This window comes from Calypte anna, chromosome 9, assembly GCF_003957555.1.
Source record: "Calypte anna isolate BGI_N300 chromosome 9, bCalAnn1_v1.p, whole genome shotgun sequence".
Lineage (NCBI taxonomy): Eukaryota > Metazoa > Chordata > Aves > Apodiformes > Trochilidae > Calypte > Calypte anna.
Genome location: NC_044255.1, coordinates 15,132,829 through 15,156,710, shown reverse-complemented (window position 1 = coordinate 15,156,710; position 23,882 = coordinate 15,132,829). Strand labels below are relative to the sequence as shown.

General features: G+C 43.7%; 1 protein-coding gene across 6 annotated transcripts in view; it reads left to right on the top strand.

The window, feature by feature from the left end:
* LPP (LIM domain containing preferred translocation partner in lipoma) overlaps nucleotides 1–23,882 on the top strand; it is a 320,606-nt gene that overhangs the window by 50,198 nt on the left and 246,526 nt on the right. For 5 of the 6 annotated variants that reach the window (XM_030456340.1, XM_030456336.1, XM_030456338.1 and 2 more), the window contains one exon: nucleotides 13,004–13,103. The exons of the other annotated variant lie outside the window; for it this stretch is intronic. The gene's annotated coding sequence lies outside the window, so the exon portion shown is untranslated. The remainder of the gene's footprint in view (nucleotides 1–13,003; nucleotides 13,104–23,882) is intronic. 6 annotated transcript variants of the gene reach the window in all.

Genomic DNA, 23,882 nt, shown 5'->3' with positions numbered 1-23,882 from the left:
TGCATCCTCTGGTAGGAAGGCTGCCAAGAAACTGCCAGCTGAGAACACAATTTTTAGGGAAGGGAACGAGTTAGCTTTTGGCTTGCCTTTTGGACCTCGTGGCCTCCAAACTAGGCAGGTCCTCTTTCTAGTCTTCTCTGTAGTTAATCCAACTTTGACAAGACCGGCAGGGATGTTTGGTGCTTTTCTGATTGAGTCCTCTCTCTGGTGTTGGCCTGAGCAAAACCTTCCAGCTTCATCTCAGCTGAAGGAGGAGGTTTGTCCTCTGAGGGTGCCTGGATGAGCCCATTTACTGAGGAAAGTTTTCAGCTCGTATTTAAAAGTCTTTTTAAATCCCATTAATACAAATAGTATTTTAGCGAGGGGAGGACAGGATCTTATGATTCATCTCCAGGTATGATGTGGTGCTGTAGGACTGTTTGTGCAATGCTGATGTCTCCCAGCTGTACTGATGCATGTTTCTTTGCATCTGATGTCCATTTTTAGAAGAGCACTAGTGCAAGAGTGGACTTGTCACTCTAGAAGGAGAACCAGAGACTACCTTTTGGAATCCAGGGAAGTTAGCAGGAACTGGAAGGGATAGGCTTTGAACTCCTGAGAGGTGCTGTTCAGGAATGTCCAGTCTTTCTGAGAAGAACCTCAAAGGTCCCCTTAGCCAGCTCCTCATGGCTTTCACATCCTAAAACAGACAAAAATCAAAGCTTGAGGTGTCACCCCTGAAGCATGGTTAGTTCCTCGTTCAATGAGGAAAGACTGGGTTCTTGGGAGCATGGGCCTGTGATAGGCTGGAAAATGGGGCAAACCTAAGTTCTTGGCTGTGGTACTTTGTCTCTCTGACAGCTCACTGCTGCTCAGGGTGCCTAAATTTCCCTCTGGAAATACAGTAACAGTTTATTTTAGGTGTGTTACGACATTGGTAATGAAGATGTTCTTGCATTGTATAGGTACAAAGTTTTAAGTCCTTGGTGGTTGTGGTATATTGGCATATTTAACCCAGTAGTATCCTGTAACTCTCCAGAGCAAATCCTAGAGCTCTTTTAATTCCCAAGTCCTGCTGGTTCCAGTGTTGATTTCCACTCAGAGCTGCTGCTGAATATTTCACTGAGAAATAAGCTCTAGAAGGGGGCCCTCCATGCTCTCTGTTTTGTTTGTTTGTTTGTTTTTGATTTTTTTGTTTTTCTGTTGTGGGTTTGTTGGGGTTTTTTTTGTTGTTGTTTTGTTGTTGTTGTGGGTTTTGTTTGGTTTTTTTGTTTGTTTGTTGTTCTCAAACTTACTTTCTCCTGTCTGCAAAATGGGCATAATGCCTCCCTTCATGATGCTGCAGGGAGGTGGTGTTATCACAGCTGAGCCTTGGCTGAGCTGTGGTGACCATGTGTGCTTCCAGCCTGCTGCAAACACAAGGCAAAGCCCTTCAGCTGAAACCAATGAGGAGTTATTTCACTCAAATTTGTGCAGCAACGGTGACTTTAGGTTGCAGTCACCTTAGAATTTAGAAAGTGCTCTGGTTTCTGAGAAAGAAAGTGTGTTCTGCATCCTACTGGTTTCCATTTAAATATTTTTGAAAAGCTGGAGACTTCTGCTGGGAAAAAGAAAGGAGTTTTTGGTTTTCTTATGCTCTCAAACCAGCTCTTGACATGGTGCAGAGATCTGTGTTGTTGCCAGGATCTTGCTACCTCAGCTGTGATCATTTGCAGACATGGCTTCAAGTACAAATCTACTGAAGTCCTTCATAGCCCTACAGTGAAGGGAATTCTGAAGGGTTTGCACAGCCTGGCTTGGAGTTCAAGCTTTACAGTGTAAAATGTTCTTGGCAGGCTTTTGAGAGTAGGTGTCTAGACACAGGAATTGTGATACAACGATGGATATTCTTTTGGGTCAGGCATCATCACAGAATGTTTTGAGTTGGAAGAGACTATAAATATCACCTAGTTCTAAACATCTGCCATGGGCAGGGGCACCTTCCACTAAACCAGGTTTGTCAAAGCTCCATCCAACTTGGCTTTGAGCACTTCCAGGGGTGGGACATCCACAACTCCTCTGGGCACCCTGTTCCATAACCAAGAGGAGCAGTGGATCCCACTGTATGTGCTGAGATGATATGAGGTCCTGTATGGGTTATCAGGGAGGGCTGCTTCTCACGCTCTTCCTCTCCAGGCTGTTCAATATTAGAGACTCGGAGAAATGGCTTTCAGTGTCTATTTTAGCTGCTCCCATTCTGTTTGTTGGCTCATGAGCATGCATGGAGGTGATTTTTATTCTTTTTTTTTTTTTTTTTTTTTTTTTTTTTTTTTTTTTTTTTTTTTTTTTTTTTTTGGTGGGGTTTTTTTTGTTTTGTTTTGTTTTTTGGCTAATTATTCCAACCCACAGGAATTTATTTTTTATTTTACTGATAGTCAGTGATGGCTCTTTAGTTTCTTCTTTTTTATTTTTTTTTCCTCTGCTTTAGTTGCTGGAGCTGTTTTAAATCCGTGACCATAATGAAGCCACACTGTTAAAACAAGCAGTGGGGTAGCTGGAACTGCAGCTGTACTACAAGCTCTGGTTTTAATTTCAGTTATTAATGAGGCTAGAAGTTTTCCCTTTCCTCAGTTGAGTTTCAGCTGTGTGTCTTCATCTGAGTCACTCCACTGTGTGCTTTAGAGCATTTCTGTCTTCATCTGTATACAGCAGGCAGAAGGCTGAAGACTGTATTTGAATGTCATGAAGAGGCTTCTGGCCACTGTCCTTCCAGTTTCCTGGTTCAGACAACTCTGGACAGGTGGAGGGCTGGAAGCAGGGAGCTTCAGGAGGTGGAACTGTACCTTCAAGACAAGAGGGCATGGTCTCAAGTTGTGCCAGGGGAGGTTTACGTTGGATATTAGAAAGAATTTCTTTACAGAGAGGGTGATCAGACATTGGAATGGGCTGCCCAGGGAAGTAGTGGATTCTCCGTCCCTGGAGATATTTAAAAAGGGACTGGATGTGGCACTCAGTGCCATGGTCTGGTAACTGCAGTGGTAGTGGAGCAACGGTTGGACCTGATGATCTCGGAGGTCCCTTCCAACCCATCCGATTCTATGATTCAAGTAGAGGGTGGCAATGGGGAACTGCAGCCTAAAGGTGTTGGGCAGGGGATAGGTCTTGATGTGCTTGGCAAAGCTTGCCCAATATGTAAAGCTTTGGAATCATCCTTTCTGAAGCACAGCAAGATGCCTGTGAGCTGGGATGCAGCTTTGGTGTGTCTGTTTTTGTCCTGATACACAGACACAAATGATGTTCAGACAAAGCTGAAAGATGGTAGTCTTGAAGCTGTTTAAAAAAACAAACAAAAAAAAGAAACAGCTCTGTCACCTTACTTATGATTTGGAACATGGGGCTTATTGCTAGATGAGGCACTTGAGGCAAGTGGCCTAAGATCTTAAGGCATTCAAGATATTTGTGTGTATGTTAAAAATTATTTCAGTGCTACTTGGGAAAAGAAAAAAAACGAACTGGGAGCAAGGTTAAACCTCCCACCTCAGAGTTCAGTCAATCTTTCCATTTTGGATACTGGGATGAGATGGTAAGCAAGAAAGCTCAGGAAATCCCTGCTATGGAGGATCTGCATTGTCCTTCAAGGCACTGAGAACCAGCCTAGGTTGAAGGAAACACCTTCGGGGAGGTTGCTGATTTCTTTAATGTTCCCCATCTTCTTCCTGGACAGCTGCATTGTGGTCTTATTTGGGCCCCTGATGCCTGGTTCAGTAAAGCAGACAGAAGCATGCTGCTCTGAAGTAGCTGAGTAGTGAATACCATAGATGGTTGTGCAGATCTTTTCAGGTCATCTGTATGGAAGGAAAAGATAGGACTGAACTGGAGACAATTTGGACATTGGCTGTGTGTGACCTTCCTTCTTTCCCTGAGCTGGGAGCTCCATTTGTCTCCCCATCCCAGTGGTTGTCACCAATTTATAGGATGAAATAAGAGCTGCTCTTCCAATGCTGAACAGGGCTGACAAAGGGGGGAGTATGTACAGATTCTTCCAGGGTAATTGTGATCCAGGATTTTGTGCCTTTGCAGGAGACCTTGTCTTTCTCTTCTTTTTTTTGCTGCTGCAAAGTCCTGGGTGCTCACAGGAATGGTCTGGTTCTTATAGTAGAAACAATGGGGAAAAAATTTATTTTTTAGAATATAATATTGCAATTGCATCCTAGATATAAAAATCCCAGTGTGCCACTGAAATTGCTGCAATAGGCTTTAACTTGGAGATTATCAGGACTTAAGGAAGAATTATCATGAATTTCCATTTCTGAAGTGAGGTCCCGCACTTCTGTTTATAACCTGTGTATGTCACAGAGGATGTATTTTCAGGCACATGATCCTCCTGTCCCCTAGTGCATGCACTTTTGCCATAATAGCCCCAAGTTTTTAAGTTAGCATCTCTCCTCCCTCCAGTGTAATTAAGAAAATCATTGCCTACCCATATGTACGTGCGCATCTTGCTGGGCTCATCTGGCTCAGCTTGCTCCTCTTTTTATCCTTACATCTCAGTGTGATGTCTGAGCCTGGTGCTCCATGGTGTGTGCACTCGCCTTTTTCCTAGATGAATTGATTTGATTTCCAGTAAAGACAAACAAAGTCAGAAGTCTGGCGGCATTGAGCAGGCAGTGCTGTGCTCCCTGGCCCAGCCCGCTGTGCTCAGCTCCTTATTTGGCCAAAAAAAGGAAGAGGAAAAGAGGGGGAAGCGTGAATACCAGACATACGATGCATTCCTCCCAGCTGCATGCTCGGAATTTGCTTTTCCCAGGGAAGTAGACCCTTTGCATCGATTCAGGCACTGCACTGCCTAGCAGAGAGAGGGAAGCCAGCATTAAACTGGCTCCTGGCAACCACTAATTGTTTCATGTAAGGGGATTTCTCTTCTTTGAAGGCTTTTTCTTTCTTTGGAAGCCAGAGGAGGGAAAGGGGCTGGGATGAAGGGGAGAGGAGACCTAGTTTTCCTGAAACTTGCTATGACTTCTGGCAAGCTGCAAGCAGGTTGACTGCAATTTTCTTGTTCTAAAAATCAATCTAATTCGTCATTAGCCTCCACCTTTAAATTATATTTTCCTTGAATAGCATCTTCCAGTTAGTGAGAGGGAGGAGGTAGATAAGGGAATCAATTCTGGTACTTCATTCAGTCTTCAGCCTTCCCTCCACATGCAGCCTTTAGCCTTTGTTGCCTGCATAACTGTGGGCATGAATGGCCAGCTGAGCGTGGGGCCTGTTCTAGCCCATGATCAGAGTGTAGGTTTGAACGCCTTGCATTTTTTAGATATTATGGGCCCTGATATCTCCAGGCATGCCTGGGTTTTTGAAGCACTGGGTTTTAAGCTTGGGTTTAGCATCCTCCCATGACTTTGAATGAGGAAGGTCAGACCAGGCCATCACTTCTCCTGGTTTACCACTGACTCATTTTGTGTAAAGGCAGCTCCTTTGACAACATGGGATCTGAACCTCCATGGCAGGTGTTGTGGTTTCCTAGATTGTTAGGAAGCCAAATTGTGGACTGGAAGCCCCAGCAGAGTAAATCACTGGTCTTCTTGTACACGAGTGGCCAGCCTGCCTGCCAGCACCTGGGGTCCTGTGAGCAGGGACACCTCCAGCCACCTCTGCTTGTGCTTCCTTCCAAAGGGAGAGCTGTTCCAACTCCATGGACGTGACCCATGCATCCTGGTGCATCTTTCCATGGATGTTCTCTGTGTTTTGTGGAGTCCAAGCAGGTGAGAGAATTGGGCAATTGTCACTCAGCCAAAAGGCATTTCTAGTAGGGGAAAAAACAGCCTAACAACTCTGAGTCATGTTTTATTGCCTTGAGATCAGAGTGCCTGGAAAGCAATTCTCTATTGTCTCTTCGAAGGCTTTGTGGAGGTGATGATGCTACTTAATTTCACAAGCTCCTTTCATCTAGCTCCTGCACTGTGTGCTTTGCCATCTCAAAGATGGGCTGTGACAGCACTTGACTAAGGCAATCTGTGTAGCTTTGTGAGGATCCCATCTGTTTCTCTACTTGACAGCTGGGTTGTTCAATGTTACTTGCTTTCCTGCTTTCCTGTAAAACCAAGCACATTATTAGGCCCCAAAATAGTAGCTCCTCTAGGCCATGTTGTAATAGAAGGGTGTTTCATAGTGACAAGTTCCAGCACTGCATGAAGGCAAAGCCTTTTTATACATGCAAGCGAATAGCAACAATCTGCTTGCAGGTCATGCATGGCTCAGCTCTTTGAACTTCTACATTATCAAGTGTGTGTTGTCTCTGTTCTTAGAGATTGTACTGTGCAACAAGCGCTGTAAATTATCTGGCAGGGATAATAGAGGAGTTTGATGGTAGAAGAAAGAGGAATGAATGTTAAGTTTATGCTAATGAAAACATCTGTTGAGTATTCTTGTTACTTTTTCCTCATCCACCCCCACATGTATCTGGAGGTTGTTAAAGCCAAGTGGAGTAAAGAGACTTTGTTTTCTGAGTGGACTTCAGGCTCTTGCAAATGAATGGCTATGGGTACAAGGAAAAAACATTTGGGGTGGAACTAGCAGGTATTACTTTTAGCATGGCTTCATATAAGCACATTATTGAGCACCTTGTGGTACCTGGGACTTAATGGTGCTCCTTGTGTGTTAGCCAGAGCTCACTAATAAGTTGGATGGTGGGCTTAGTGAGTGTTGAATTTGGAGTGCCTGAGTTTTTTTAGGTCTCTATGATAGTATTGATGTTTATGATGTCTACCAGGTGAGAAAAGCAAATTGGCAAGCTGACAGGGTTGGGTATGCTCATAGTGTCCTGTGGGAGGTGAGGGTAGTGATTGCTTGTCATGCTGGACTTGCAGTTGGATTCTTGTGTGAACCCAGCTTCCTCTTGAGATCCATCTGCCCTGTCTGTGACAACTCTACAGCTGGTGCTGGATGAAATGTTGGAAGAGGACTGGGCTCAGACAAAGCCTCAGCTGCAAGTCAGGTATTGTGGCTGCATATTGTGGGAAGCCAAAGATATTGTGGGGGAAAAATGGGTGTCAGAACTCTACTCTTGTGTCCCCAGTGGGTGTATTGCTTACAGAAGGCTTTCAGATGCTGTAGGTGCCTGACTTATGTGCATGGTTAAGGATCGTAATGCATTTTCTGAGTGCTGAAATGTTACAGCATCTCTGTCTTGCTACCATTTCCACCAGGCTTAAATGGGAATAAATCTCTCCCAGTTGCTTTTTGAATGCAGCAAAACACTGGGGAAGGAGAAAGAGGCAGATGACTAGTAAATATTTCTGTACGTGTTGTGGTGATTTTGTACAAAAAAGGTAATTCAATAAACACAAAGCAGGTATCACATTTGTACTCTCAAGTGCAGGGGAATTCTGAGCGTCTGTTGCTTTTTCTTTATATTTTTTGTGGTACTTCCTTACCAGAAATAATCATCATTGTTATTAGAGAATCCTGTAAAACAGCTGTATAATTGCACAATGTTCTCTGTTGCTATCACTTTTATAATTCATAAATAATTTTTTTTCAGCCACAAGGGACTGTCTCTGTACACATCATTGATTTTGCTAATAAAATCTTATATTTTAATGGTACGTTTGATTGGAAAAACATCAGCTGGTCCATAAAATTAAGACTCATAATATCGTGAAATGGGAGTGTTTCCTGTTGTCTTCATGGGGAGATTGATCCAGATGGATTAATTTGGTTGCTTAACAGTTATTGGGGAAGCCTACAAAATCAGATGCCTTATCTCCTCTGTTCCAGACACTCTGACCAGGGACTAGGAGCCCAGATTCCAGCTATTACCCTCTGTTTTCTCAGTGGGTCCATCCTTGACCCAGAAAGATACTGCACAGCTTTCACTGGTCTCAATGGGACTATAAGATCATAGCTGGCTGTGCAGTCATACTGCTGTAGGTGCTTGCATATGTGGAGGACACTTGATTCCCTAATTTCATGGGGCATAAGCTCCCCCTGATGCAGTTCCTGGCTGCTGTATCTCATCTTTGATTAATTGTGCCTCTGCTTTCTTAAGCATCTCTCGTGAGCTCCCAGTTCTGCTCAGGACTGCGGGGATTGATGTGCCCAGCACAGAAGGGTGATGAGGTGGTGGGGTTGCTATTTCTCTGTCTCTTTTTTGCTCGGGGGGGGGGGGGGGGGGGGGGAGGTGTGGGTGTGAGGAATGGGAGTTTCCACAGTTTGCAGAGGATGTCTGAATGCATTACACTGGGCTGCTGATGGAGGAAGTGCTGGAGAACATTCCAGGGATGTAGGGGTGGTGCAGCCTTCTGCCCATGACTTTGTGCAAGGAGTAAGGATGGTGATTAAAACCTGTTTGAAATTATTCCAGTGTAAGTAAAGGGAAGAAGACAGTCACTGGGCCACTGCCACCAGCTTGTCCCCAGTGGTCCCTCCATGAAGGGTTCCTACCCAACTGCTGCTCAGGTAGAGGATGCATTTCTATTCAGTCTATTCAAGGACCATAGGCAGGTTAAACTGCATCCATCCACTGTCAGCCAGGACATGCTTGAAAGCCTCAGGCTGAACTTTCTCTGGCCCTTGCTAGCTGAGCTCTGCAGGAGCCTGGATCAGCAGAACATTGTTTTAGACATCACTGCAAGCCCAGAGCACAGGAAAAGCCCAGAGCAAAGTGGATATTTGCTCTGCTCTGGTTTGTTTTGCCAAATGCTCAAATGCTACCCTGCAATTAAATATCTTTTCCCCTCCAAGGCAATGGTCAGTATTGAACTGGCAGTCAGAAAGCCACTGCTGAGCCAAACCTCCGTTCCTGTGTTTTGCATTAATTAGCAGTTTTTAGCAGGTCGTTAGTTCAGAAAAAAAAAAAAAAAAAAAAAAAAAAAAGAGAAAAAAAAAAAAGACACAAGTCTATATTTTATTGTATTTCTTTAATTAGAAAGCGTGTGTGTGTTGTATTTTAGGCAATGTTAGTGTTCAGGTTCCTAGAGCAGAATTGGATTTAGTTTTATGGGAGACAGCCCAGTTGTCCATAGCAACCCGAAATTGATCCTCACTCCACCTACTGAAAGTTGTTCCCTCTTGAATCACCCCTTTAATTTAACACAGTGAACAGGATGTCCCTGCATGGATAAACTTTTTTTTTTAACAAGTAACCTAGGCAAAAAAAAGAATTCTTATCTGAGCAACAGCCCTGACTCCCATCATTATTACTGCTTTAGTCCTTTCCATGCCATTTCCTTATGCTTTGTTTCAGGCACTAGAGGCTATTATCAGTATTGGTTAATCACCATAGTCCTCCTTCTGCATGTTTTATCCACCTTGTCCACCTTATCACCTCAGCAGCCACTCTTTGGCACAAAGTCTTTTGGGCTGCCTTGCTCTCCCCATGCCCTGCTGTGTGGGATATCCTGATGTGTGTGATTATGTAGCATCAGTTCTGTGCTTTCCCCTTATGTGCAGTGGTCTCTGCAGGTGGCTCTGGCAGTGCCATGCATTGAGGCACAGGGTGAGTGCTCCTTGCAGTGGTGATGCTTCTCGTGGCTTTTCCATCCTGACTGGAGAAGGGATGAGGCATGCTGTGCTATTAAGTGTCCTCTTCACCTTTTGCTTATTAGTGTTCTCTTCACCTTTAGTTCTAGTGCCTGGAGCTGCTGCTGGCTGTGCAGCGGAGACCCAGCACCAGAGAGGTGGCTGCCCGTGGCTGTAGCCTGGGGCATATGCAGACCGGGAGATAGAGACATGCTTTCTGTTGACCTTGGTGAATATTTTAAACTCAAAAAGCATTTTAATACTGCTGCTTACAGTCTTCTCTGACCTTCACCCGTTGGGTTCTGGTTTCCCATGTTACATCTGTGCTTTGAAAGCTCCTTTTGAGCTAAAGCAGTGGAGGTGCTTCAGAGGAGCTGGTGTTTGGGAAGAATGGGATGAACAGCAATACTGTTTTGCTTCTGTTGGTAAAGGAAATCTGTGTCCTTGCTGCCTCTGTGGTCCCTGAGGACTCCAAAGAAATAACTTGCCTCATCAGAGGAGTCCCAGGGATGAGGGATTTGGGGCTTTTGTTCTCTGGAATACTGACTATCTTTTTTACATTTTGGAACAGCAACAGCCTGCATATGTTCAGCAAAGACAGCAACCTTTTTCCACAGTTTCTTGTCCCTGGTGTTTGCACATGGTTTGCAAGGCAGCATGGATTTTCTCCTGTGCTCCTAGTTTTGAAGCTCCCTGCTTCTTTTGGACCCATGTTTTAGAAGAGGTGTTGCTGGGCTGGGACAAGGTGTGCCATAGCGGCAGTTGTCCCACTGGAACTTGGCCCAATTGACTGTTCCAAGCAAAGACAAGCAAGCTGCAGCTTATATCTATGCTGAGGCCATTAGCACGAACTGCACCGATCTGTGCTGTGAAATGTCTGCCTTTTCCTGGCTTGCTTTCAGAAAAAGGGGAAAAAAAAGTGCACAAAATCAATATGGCAGAGCCTTCAGTTGTGTGTTCACCTCCTGTCGCTTCAAGAGGAAACCGTGTCACGCAACACGCCTGGTGTACGGCACTTGTTTTTTTCAAATCAGTCAAATAATTGGTTTGTGCATCATCTGAATGTTTCACTGAGTAGCTACTCAAAAAGGTTAATCTCCAATTCTGTACTGCTTTTACTGTCATATCCAACTGCTTCAAAGACAGTAATGGGTGTATCTCTAATCACAATTTTCTGATGCAGAGGTAGCAGAGGCATCTACTACTTTCAGGTGCCAAAAATGAGACCTGCAAGACCTGCTTTTTTCAGAACATTTCATGTTTTCTAACACTGTACATAGTTATAGTACAAGTCTCAATTAGAGATTGAACAGAGGCTCTCAATCTATGACTGCGCATTCTTGTCTCTTCTGCACATGGTCTGCCTGTGTCTTTAGTTAGCCAGAAAAGGAACAGCCATAAATATCTGGGGAAAAGTTAATATGTCATGACTTTCCTCTTATCATTGAGAAAGTTTATGGCAGAGGCATAAATTCTAATCTTTCATAGTGTGATGCTTAGCTGCCAGATCATGAAGCATGCTTTCTGGTCTCCTTACTATTGCCTGCCTTGCATGCTCCCCATCTTCTGAAAACTGAATGAAGCTGAAGAGGCCACTCTTCCTCATGGTTGAAACCTCCTTATTCATATAATCTGGCTTTATACATCACTAACAAATAGGGTAGATGTGTCTCTGGGTCTTCATGAGCTTCCCATGTGCTTGCTAGGAATCCCTCTTCATCAGGAGCACTGCCTGCCTGAGAGCTGGATTTAGAGCTAGGTAGGACCTGTCTGGGATACTCAGAAGTTGCTTAACTGTTGTCTGTAACTTTTGACAGTGGGATATTTGTAAATTTAAATGTTTCCTCCCAGAAGTATCAAAGGAACTAAGGCCAGTTTTCAGCATGAACATGAAAGGCTTTCACGCTCTAGTGCAGCAAGGATCACCATGGAGAACAAAGGCTTCTGCTAATCGCTTCTAATGCCTTTCAAGTTTATGCCTCATTTTTTCCCCCTTTTCAGACAGCCTCCCAGAGTACTGAAGCTTCAGTGACTGACTCACCAAATAATTACCAGGAGGAGGACTCAATCTCTGCAACTTTTGAACACCTCTTTTAATTTTCTTAAACCCTCCAGTACACTGGCCAGGTTCCAGTTTGTGTAATTACATTTGACCTAACTTAATCCCTTAGCAGTTTCAATTGCATGTGGTAGTAGTCTTGGCTCCCTGTCCTGGGCTGCCATTCAATGCTACTCCATGGTTTTCAACAGCTGTCATAATTCAGCTGTAGAAATAGCTGTATTTTCTTGGTGGAAGCACTCCTCATATCTCTGTCCCTTGCTGAACATCCTTATCTCACTGGTATTTTGGAAGGTAATATGTCTGGTGTAGATGGTGCCACTAAATTTCTTGGAGCTACTTTCACCCTTAAAGATGGGCATGTGTTTAAACTTTTATTAGTTGGCCATTGTGCATTTTGAGGTTACTTTGAGTTCTTCTCCTTCATTGAAAGGCATATATTGCTCAGTCTCCTCAGCTGTTGTGTGCTGTAGGTACAGTGTGGTGCAGATATTCCTCTTTAGCCTTGGAAATAGCACTTCTGTTATCAAATCTGTGCTAAATAGGAGCATGTCACCTTCCTGTGCTGACAGCAATTGGGCTGACTGTAAATGGTTGGCACTGAGTGGAATGATCAAGGAAAGCAAAAGCCCAGGATAACTCAGAAGGATTGAAAAGGAAAAAGAAAACATTCCAGGTGGAAACTTGGAAATGCACAAAGTGCAGAAGTTAAAGAAATAGATGGATGGTGCAGGCAAGGTAGAAGACACTGAGCTGTTGCATTGGCACATAGTTATATGTGCAAGAGGCATCTTGTTTTCATAGCAGATGGTGAACTGAGTGTCTCTTGGCTGCAGCCTTTGGAAAAGTTGTATTTGTTATAAATGCACTTGATCCTTTGGGGTTAGCAGCAGCCCTTGCTAAGGGGAGACAGACATTTAGGTACCATGGGGTGAAAAAGGAGATCCACTGATAAGAGGTCCTGTTGTGGCAAAAGATCTGTTGCTGTCTGGCTGTTTTTCTGAGAGCCTTCAAAAGCAGGAATGCAAATGTATTATCACTGCTGTCCCTTGTTGCTTGTTTGCTTTCATGAAATTTGGGATGTTTTTGTTACTCAGAGTTCTCCCCCTGCACTTCCCCAACACAGCCCATGTTAAATCCTTTCTTTATTCTTTCCTCATTGTCACCAAACTTATGGGTTTAGGAGAAAAAATTCTTTTTTGCTAGGTAGGTCATCCAGAAGCTTGGGAGGTAAGGACTATGTTGTGAACACAGAAGTTAATAATTCTTTAATCATAACTGACTGTTCTTCTCTTGGTCTCTCCCACAGTCCTATACAAGATCTATTTGCTGTCATTGATGTTGCTTTTGAAAATCTGTTAAATAATGGGGTGAAAGAAATTGTGCTTCAGAGTTGTTAATTTCTCCTTACAGCTGCACCCTCAGCTTGCCATCTCGAAGACAAATCTTTTCTTTTTCTTTTTTCAGAATACTTTGTAACTGGTTGTGCCTGAATGCATCAGCCTTTGGATGTGAGCAGCATCTCTTGAAGCAGTCTTGTGATATCCTAGCTGCCTGTTCTCTTGGGGTAAGAAAAGAAATATAGATGCAGAGATACAAGATTAAGAATGTGCTTTGATCAGAAGTAAAATGGCAGGGAGAGCACAAGCCACACTGTTGCCTCAGCTTGTAAATTTTGGAAAGAATGAACTTGTGGAGAGATGGAACAAGCTGTAAATCTGCCCACTGTAAATAAGACAAATTACAAGCTTAAGCTGCAGCAAGAGAAATGTAGATGAGGCAGATCATCTGCAGTAAGAACAGCTGAGCACTGGAGTGGATTGTTTGAGGAGCTCAGGAATTTTCAGTTTTTGGAAAGGTTTAGGAGCAAGTTAGCAAAGTTTCATCAGATGTGGTTTGAGAAGAACTGATCCTTCCATGTGGTGGTGAAGCAGACTATGTGGTTTCTGAGGAGTCCTCCTAACCTGTTGGTGTTTAGAAACTGCAGAATGTGAAACTCTTATCTTGACAACCTTATTCAAAATCAGTAAGCTAAAAGGCAAAGGTCAGTGTATCTGAAGAAGCAGCTGCTTAGTCTGATGATGAGCTTTGATGCAACAGCAATTACCTCTGGTGCTCAGTGTCTCTGTTACCTCAATGGTGATGTTCTTCTGAAGGGAAGTTTAGTCATCAGTTCTTGGCCTATAATGGGCACTTGAGATAAAAAGTTCCTTTGTAGCAAGTTCCTGGGTGTTTGTGTATCTTCTGTGATACATGTAAGGGTATCTCAGTGGATAATCTCATCTATCTTCCTGTGACATGAGAACACAGTGCTGTAGATACAGGTATTATGAGCAAAACATGAAATCGTATGGAACACACAGACTGGAACCAAATGAATGCTTTTCCTCTTTGTTTCCAGGGCTGATAAAATGATGGAGAGTATAATTATTTTCTTTTTATTTTTTTAATTTTTTTTTCTTCTGTTTCTGTTCTCCAGTGTGTTTCTTTGTCCTGGCTTGATGGTGATAGCAGCAGGCTTTCTGTATTTAAAAATGTTAGTTGGGTCTTGAAATTATATCCTGAGGGTGCCATTTAGTTCCTTGGCTTCTCACTTGCTCTGCTGAGAGCTATTGACAAACCCGCTCTGGGCTTAGGCAGTCTCTGAGCCATCATGATGACAGGAGCAGGGTTCAGGTGCTTCATCTTCCTTGTGTGGTTAAGGAGGACAGTGAGATACCTGTCTGGTGTCATAGAATGCTTGAAATTCAAGGGGAAACTCTTCAGTGTCCTGTTGGACTTTGTTTGGGATTCATTTGGTTTCTCTAGTGTACTTTGCATCCCTAATGTCAGCAAATATTGGTGTCTCCCCTGGAGTTATACTAGTGTCTTATTGTTCATTATCATCTTCTGCTCAGCAGAGATAAGCTGTTGTGTCTCAAGGGTATAGGAACATTGAAGAAACTTTCACATAGCTCTAAGAAATGCAGATGGTGTCAACAGAGAAATAAAGAGATGCCTTTCGGAAGTCAACCTTTGTACATTTTTTTTTCTTCACTTGAGCTTTTCAGTTCCTGCAACTATCTGCTCAGATCTTGAAAGCAAAATGTGTTCATGGAAAGATACAATTTACTGTGTGCCCCCTGATCTTTTGATCTCAATCAATCAAATAAATCTAAGACCTTGCAGTTCACCTTGTTGCAAGGACAGTTAATAAGTTGAGGGGTTGTGCCAATGGCAATGATGGTTCTTCAGCCTTGTGCTTTTTTATTGTTGTTGTTGTTATTTTTTTATGATTCTGACCTTTTGGACTGATCAGGGTAAGATTATTTGCAAAGAATACGCCATAAATATGCTTGTCAGGACCAGAGTTAACATTCAAACATTGCTGCTTAGCAAAAGGAAACAATATGCCAAAGTTCAATTTAGATTTCCCTGCAGAGTAGAAAATAATGACAAGCCTCACTTTACATGGCAGAGATGAGTCCAGTCACCTCTATGGGAGGGGTTGCCTTAAGTTCTTGCAGCACATCAGAGTAGTGTGCCTGGTTAACTTGCTGGCCTTGCCTGAAAAGCTGGCATCTGGCATCTTGGGCCAGGGTTAACCTAGGGCAGAGAAACCCTGAGGGGCATCTTCTGGCTCTCTTAGGTGTAATGTCAGTTGATTAGTAGTTTTATTTGATTTTGCAACTGAAACTGCCTCTTCTAATGCTGAGTTCCTTGCTTACAGCTGCAAATAAAGATGTATGGAGCTGCTTTAAGCTCAATATTCTGTAGAACAACCCCATTTCCCTCCTCGTACTCAGAGTGCAAGCTGCTGTGCATTGCAAGTGTTGCTCACCAAAGTCCCAGTGTGTTCTGATTTGTTTTGAGTAGCACCCTGTGGACAGCTTAGTGTGATCTTTGAGTGCTTTGGGAATTCCAGATCTTGGTGGGCAGCTAGTTGGGTTTTCCCCACTCAAAACAGTTCCTGGACATCTTCCACCTAATGTTTCCACTTGACTTGCCACCGAGGAGGCTTGCAGCATCCAGTGGTGAAAGTCTTACTTGTCTGTTGGGAAGTGTAATGGTGATTATTGATGTTTCTGTGGTCTTGTCAGTAGAATTGACTTCTGTGGGTTGAGAACAGTGTGAGGAGAGAAGCTGGAAGCCAGCAGCTGCTGTTTAAGTATTAACCTGCAGTGTTTGAAAACCACACCGGGCTGTTGTGTAGGAATGAACTCTCTACAGAGCCTGGTCATGGCTGTAAATATAGTTTGTCAGAGGGGTGTGGCTTCTGTTTAATTTTTCCTTCTTTCACAGATGTGAAAATGAAGGCATTGGAGACCACTTGCTTTACCCACAGGAAAGGGCACAGTATTGGAGCCCTGAGGCTGGTCCAAGACCCATAGGTTTGCAGAAGAACAGAGTAATCTGATCCCTTGATAGCATCAGCTGAGAAGTTTATAAATAAAATAAATAAGTTTTTAGTCCCATCTTGAAATCCAAAAGCCATTTCTCCAGCATCTGTAAATAACTTAACCCTTTGCTGGATTTACCTGCCTTGCACATAAAACTAGAGATAGTTTGAAATATGGATGGCTGAGGGGGATAAAGCAGTGTCCTCCGAAGCCCAGTGTCTCTGTTGTGATCTGGGAAGAAGTGTCTCCATCCCCATGGAAAGGTGCCATCCTCAAGGTGTTAAGGGGAAAAGCCCAGATACTGACACTTCTTTTTCTTATTCCAAAAGGGACTGGCAATTAGCAGTAGGGGTAAGAGCCACCTTGAATTAAATCTTATGAAAGCACAAGAAATAGCAGGGTATATTTGGAACTATCTATTACATATATGTGTTCCTCTTAAGAAACATGTTGGAGACACTGTATCCATAAATACTAATAAGGCTGTTTGATTCCAATTTTCAGGTAAGATTAACATTTTATTGAGTATTATATCTGTCACATTCAATGCTTTAGTGTACCGTCCTCTCAGGCTTATTAGCATAATTGCAGTGCTTAAGCAACAATAAAAAATTCAACAGTAAAATAGCAGTTAGCACAGGCAATTTGTTATCAAAAGCTTTTACTTAAGGACAGCTTTTGAGCATATTTATTATCAAGTTAGTGCTATACATTATTTTTATTTAGAAAAACAAGAGGGAAACATGGAAGGCTGTTTTTTTTCTTAATGGCTAAATCAGGCCTGAAAATTGGTCCCAGCCTTTTTCTGTTTCTTAAAATTACTCATCAGATTTGCTTGGGGTTGGAAGCTGAGATAACTACCCTTCTCCAGACCTGAGTTTATTTTGTTATGTTACTAACTCAACAAAACAATTTCACAGTCAGTAAAAGTCTAGACAGTCCTGATGCTGTCTAGAGCAAATCCCCTCATTGCATCCCAGGCTCCCAACCAAGCATCATCCCCCTGTGTAACCAATGGCATTGGAGCAGTGCAAGGACAGGAGTGGCCCAGCCTCACTCCACAATAGTGGCTGTACCCAGGGAGGTGTGTGGTAGGGATGCTGTGCCTGCAGAGCACGGGGGACCAGGCAGGACTTTGCTGTCTGTGCTAGTTGTCTCTGAGGTTGGAGCAGAGGAGCACAGCATGGCTGTGTGACAGCACTGCCCACTCCCCTGTCTCTGTTCTCCCTTTGCAGACACAGGGGAGCAGTTCTTTTCTGGAAAACCTGTAGCAGAGATATGAATCTGCATGTTGCTAGCATATTCCGTCCACCTGCATGTGCATAGACACACAGTCCCTGTTGCCAGCATGGCAAGATTGCCTGTGTGTATTTTAATTTACAGCAAAAGGAATTTTGAGGACGGTTTTTCAGCGTGCATTTAAAATACAAAGTTGTACCTCATTAATGAGTTTTAAAAATAACACAAGTGCTCAGTCAAAGAGGTCCATCAAGAAAAGCCCAAGCATTTGGCAGGAGGAAGACTGTTGCTGTGGTTGCTTGTGATTCCCTTGCTGGTGAAAGCTGTTTTGAGATCCCTCTGTGCTTGAGTTGGCTTCTTCACACCATTCAGCTTCTCCTTTACTTCTTTAGATTCTCCCTCTCATTTGTCCTTGTTTTGCAAATTTGGGCATCCCTATTATCCTCCCCATCACCAGAACTTGTGGTCTCTGTCCTCTTGGACAGAGACCTCATCCTCTTTTCTACCTTTTCAGAGGTTTCTCTACCATTATTTTTATGGATGACTAATGATGGACCTGCCACTGTTTGCCATTTTGGTGGTGCCTAATGCCCATGGTGAAGAGTTGCCAGGCAATGCCCTTATCAGTCTCACAGCTCAGATGAGCAAGAGTGGTAAATGTGTGGGGGTTTTTTGCTTCTGTTTTGACTGTTATCTAAGCTCACCCCATGAAGAGAAGTGAAGGCAGCACTGCCCTCACATTCACAGTGAAACAGGATCTGCAAGCAGGTTGTAGGAATTGGGAAGGGAACACATGGAAACAGGTGAAACTAAACTGGGCATATATTAGAGAAGTGATGTTCTTGTGAGGTCCTCTTCATAAACAGCCTCTTCTGTGAATATGTGAAACTGGAAAGAAGCTAGTTGTTTCAGATCCCATTTTTGAGGTTTTTTTGGAGTACAAAACTTCACGTAACTCTTCAGAGATAAACTGTGTGTTTCAGGTTCTTGGACAGTCATGAGTATTGTGTTGATACACAGCTCACTCTCACGAAACTGTCTAGTATTGCACAGTGTTTAGACTTTCTGTCAGCCAGAGAGCTTGGTGATGCTCTTGGGAAGATTACACAGAAAGTGTAATCTAAAGCTAAACTTCCTGGGAACTTTGCTTTCAGTGGAAATTTGGCTGTGATTTAAATTGCAGCTGAAATATGTGCTCTCTGCCTCTGTGGTTCCCTCCACGAATAGGGACTCACTGCTGCCCTCCTAACAATAAGCAAGTTCTTGCCTGGTATCACGGGTCCCTGCTACTGCTCCTTCTGGCTCTGCTTGTCTGGCTTTAGTGGTGTCCAGCACATTAGCTACCTGAGCATCTCCTGCTGGCATTTTGCCTTGTAGCTGGTAGTGGTGTGTGTCTTCTGCTTTGGGCAGGGAAGCACCCTTGTAGGTGCTGTGCAGAGGTAGAGAGTTCCCAAATCCATAGAATGAGCTTGGGGACCAAAGAAGGTGTTTTGTTGGGGTGCTGGTGTGGTTCAGGGCATTTTCACGTGGCTCCTGGGTGAGAACTGTAGTCCTTTAGGATGAGAGGAAATGGCCTCAAGTTTCACCAGGGGAGGTTTAGGTTGGATATTAGAAGAAAGTACTTCACTGAAAGGGTTGTCAAATGCCAAGAAACGTGGTTGAATTGCTATCCCTGAAAGTGTTTAAAAAACATGTTGATACTTAAGGACATGGTTTAGCATGGGATTCAGTACAGTTGGGCTAATGGTTGGACTTCAGAAGGGTCTTTTCCAACCAGAATAATTCTGTGATTCTTTCTTCCTACGGTTCAGGTAGAAAGGACCTAGCAGATCTCTTGGGCAGCCCCTGGCTCAAAGCTGTGAGAGGTTTCTCAGGACTTGTTGTAGCAGTGGTGATCTGGTGGGGTGGTGATGGTGTGTGTCTTGGTCAAGAAGAAACTTTATGGAGGACTTAGGACACTGTAAGGTAATGGGAGCAGTGAGGTTTCTGGGAGAGGGTCTATGTGAATGGTCAGCCAAAAGCCAGAGTTGGGACACTACAGTGGCACAGATCCTACATTGAACTTCCCATCTGAAGCAGGGAACACCATGGGAGCTGTGCTGCAGGAGGCTGGCTGGCACTGTAGCCACAGGAGAAACTGCACAGTTCTTGTTCCTGATGGACAGGAAGGGATGATGGGAGGAGAGGGTCAGCCACTGGAGACAAGGCCATGTGTAACGCGTTTCCCTTGAGGAGGAAAGTGCCTGTGTGCTTCTTGCAAGGGAGAAAAATGGCTGAAAGAATTTAGCAGTGATAGATGTCACGAAAATACTTATGCTGGAATTTGTAAAGCCTGGAACATCTGTTCTTGACAGTGCTTTGATCATGTTGTGAGGCTTTTAAAATGATACTTCCATGAAATAAGTGAAATCCTTAAGGCTGCAGGATTCCTTTCAGTGCCCTTTTTTCATGGAGCAAAAAGGCAAATTTCACAGGGAACATTACATGACTTGAAACACATATTTTAATGGTTAGTATCAACCAAACAATGTTTTATTAGGTGCTAGGAAAATGTTCCAGTTACATACCCCAGGAAGCACAGCACTCCCATTTACTTTTAAGCTTATGGGAGCTGTGCATTGAAAAAGAAAAAAAAATCAAGAATTCATTGCTTGTATATTACGGTATTCAAAAATCAAAACAAGCATGCTGAAATGACCTTAAACATTTTGAAGTTGTTGTCAGAAAAGGGCCTTTTGGGGTTTTGTTTCCAGCCAGAGGAACAGAGATGCTGGGGTCAGTGTGTTTTCTGAGGGACATGTGGCAAACAACTGCAAGACACTGATTTTACTTGGTGCTCCTTTGGGTTGAATGACTTTTTACTCATCTGCTTTTCTCTGAGGACTCATCCTTTCCCCTTTGTACATTCTTAGCAGCTTTCTGCCCCGTGTTCTTCAAGAAGCTGGGTGTTTGTTGCTGAAGAGTTCTGATGTTGAATGTCTCCAGTGTTTGAAGGAGCATGGAGAGCTCAGACTGCCAGGCTGCATTCCTGGCAGGAAGATTTTGGCTGTTCAACCTTACTTCTATGTGTAGGGAGGAAAAAAATCAAACCATCTTCAGGGATGTGTTTCTCTAAAACAGCCTGTAGGGCACAAGGAACAGCAGCGTGGAAGGAGAAATTGAAGAAGTGTGGTACAGAGAGGTCTCCTTTTCTCTTTCGCATTTATGTGTTTATACTTGGCAAATCCTTTGCTACTGCAGTGAGCCAGTGAGGTGCTGGGCAATGCTCTTCATTCCCATCTCCCATTCCCTCAGCTGGATGGGTGAACAGCCCGTGTGTGGCCCCAGGGCTCTCCCCAGCAAGCAGGACAATTAATGGTTTCATTTAAAGATTTATCCAATCTGTGAAAGGAGGAAAAGCTATGGTCAGAAATAACTGAGAAGGAATAAAGTTGTTCTTTCTTGTAAGCTTCTCTGTGTCAGGGGTTAACGTATGTAAACTAAATTGTGTAATTGATTTCTACAGCACCCAATGGGTGAATAAGCAGATTATTACTGTGACATATCCATTTATAGCAGTTTTCCTTTTCTATCACCTGTGACTCTGTTCTGTTACATGCTTATGATGTCTGTTAATTATTTACCAACTATTTACCAGTACGGTGTGCAAATAAAAGGCTTTTATGCTGGAGATGGCACTGAACATCTAAGATTCCTAAGATTTATGCCACTGTTCTACCAGCTACAATCCCATCATCAGCCCTTGTTTTCTGATGGACTTCCTTATACATGGATGACCAAGAGGCGGTCTCCTGCCCCCCTTACATCAGAGGGGCTACTCTGTTAGCAAAAGACTTGCTGCACACATGGCTGTGGTGTATGAGGGGATCTGTGTCCATTTGCTTCTTGCAGATGGATTTTTGCCATTTTGAGTGACTTTTCTGGGTACAACATTAGAGCTTTCCCTCCACAAAGGCTCATTCTTCTTTGTAAGTGATGGCAGAAGCAAGCAGTTTTGAAAAAGAAAAAACCCACTGTATGATGTGCTTCTTTTTTTCTTTTAAAAAAAGAAGAAATAGTATAGAAGTCAATAGCAGATAAAGTTCTGACTCAGCTGGTAACTTATGATCCTATGCTATTTCTGTAACATATTTAGCTTGTGACCAAATTTTTCTAATATTAGGATGTTGCCACAGAAAGTGTGTCAGAGTCCCAGGCTGCCAAAACCTATCACTGTACAGAATAAATACATTTCTGAGCACGTGTGCAGGAGCAGCCCAGTAAGTTCTATGTTATGTTTTTAAATTGCTGTGATTTTTTGTGTGGTTTTTGTTTGTTTCTTTTTGTTTGTTTGTTTGGGTTTTTTTGGTTTTTTGGGGTTTTTTGGTAGGTTCACATAGCAAGGAGTGCTGTGCAGAACAACATAGCTGCTTTTTATTTTTCACATAGCCAGGCACCAATCTCCCATCCCCAGCTGTGCCTCTTGCAGACTGGAGTTGCTTTACATATTGGTAGGTTTTCAGTCAGTGTAAACTTCTGTAAGTCAACCCAAGCTGTACTAACTATGTGGATTTTATGGAAGTTGAGAATCCAGTCATACAGCTTGTGGTTTCTTCAGTTCTGAAGATGGTTGTCCAGCTTTGGGCAGACAAGAAAGTACATGCAGAGTTCTCTAAGCTCAAGGAAACAGTGTGTGAACAAATAAGCATCTGTGTTCGAGTACAAGGGAAGGCGATTACTGAGGAAATCTCAAAGCTTACAAGTAGGATTTTTTTATAGGTTGAAATCTGCTGTGGTTTCAGAGTACCTAAGGACGCTCAAAATAATGAAATTCCAGACAGCCCAGCCCAAACATGCGTGGCACACAGCAGCAAAGCAATAGTTGTGTTTAGCACTACCAATCAGCCAGATAATGCAACAGCTGCTCTGGGATTTTGCATTTAATTTTTATCTGGATAATAACGAGGAACACAGGGTTAATGATCTGTGTCCGCTTTCCCTCCAAAGTGTTTTATTTGTTCTTTGTGGCTGCTTTTCATGGTGCTTTGCAAATGTCAACTGACCTGAAGAAATCGACAGTGGATGCTTAAAAAAATCCAAGTGAGAAGTTAGAAAGGATGTTGCTTTCTAGCTTTTCATGTGGACATCCTGAACTTGGACTACTTTTGATTAAGTAACCAGCAAAACCTACTGGCATGTACTGCCATTAAAATTTAATGAAGCAAGAGGATATATGCCTATGTGCTGACTAATGTGGGAGGAATGGATTCCACTAACTCAGCTCTGCAACTGCTTAGCTTCGCATTCAGGGCTCACTTTGCTAGAAAGCTCCTCACTAACTGTGGACCTTCTCTGGCAAGAAAAACTCTTGCCAGTCTGGTTTCTTGTAGTTACAGCAAGAGTTGATGATGATTTGTACATGAAATAATGTTGCTCTTTTATAGGGCAGAGCCTTATCAATGAAGCTCAGTTTGGTTGATCACCAGAGGTGAGGCAGGGCTCCTGCCTTAGCATGCTCCCTCAGAAGAGGTCAGGGAGTCTCTGGATTTGTGTGTTGTATCTGCCTTTGTATCAAAACTCTCATCAAGCAGCAGTTGGATAAGTGGAGCAATGTGTAGCAAGAAGGGAAGCCCTGATTTTTAAGCTGGGAAACTAGTGGTGTCAGGAAATAGCCAGGCTTTTAGTGTCTGCCTTTGCTGCCTTTTTACTGGGCAGTGGCTTTGATACTTGTGTTTCTGTAGGGATATGGCCCTGCTCTGCTAAGTGTTTCACTTGTAAAACATTGCTCCCACCAGTGGGGCATCTGCCAACATCCACATGGACAACAAAACAACCTGCCAGGCGTAGAGCAGAGACTTGCTTATTTTCACAGTGTCTCAGTCTCTTCCTGAGTGTTTGCACCTCTGGGACTGCTGCAGAATTCCGCATCATCTCACAGGCAGGACTTGAGGTTGGAGAAATGGTGTATATAGAATCATAGAATCGGATGGGTTGGAAGGGACCTCTGAGATCATCAAGTCCAACCCTTGCTCCAGTACCACTGCCATTACTAGACCATGGCACTGAGTGCCACATCCAGTCTCTTTTAAATATCTCCAGGGACAGAGAATCCACTACTTCCCTGGGCAACCCATTCCAATGTCTGATCACCCTCTCTGTAAAGAAATTCTTTCCAATATCCAACCTAAACCTCCCCTGGCACAACTTGAGACCATGCCCTCTTATCTTGCTGATAGTTGCCTGGGAAAAGAGACCAACCCCTACCCAGCTACACCCTCCTTTCAGGTAGTTGTAGAGAGCGATGAGGTCTCCCCTGAGCCTCCTCCAGGCTGAACAGCCCTAGCTCCCTCAGCCTCACCTCATAGGACTTGTGCTGGAGTCCTTTCACCAGCCTAGTTGCCTTCCTTTGGACCTGCTCCAGGTCCTCAATCTACTTCCTGAACTGAGGGGCCCAGAACTGGACACAGTACTCGAGCTGTGGCCTCACCAGCTCTGAGTACAGGGGCAGAATCACTTCCTTGTACCTGCTGGCCATGCTGTTCCTGGTACAGGCCAGGATGCCATTGGCCTTTTTGGCCACCTGGACACACTGCTGGCTCATGTTCAGCTTCCTGTCGATCCAGACTCCCAGGTCCCTTTCTGCCTGGCTGCTCTCCAACCACTCTGTCCCCAGCCTGTAGGCGCTGCATGGGGTTGTTGTGGCCAAAGTGCAGGGCCCGGCACTTGGCCGTGTTAAACCTCATCTCATT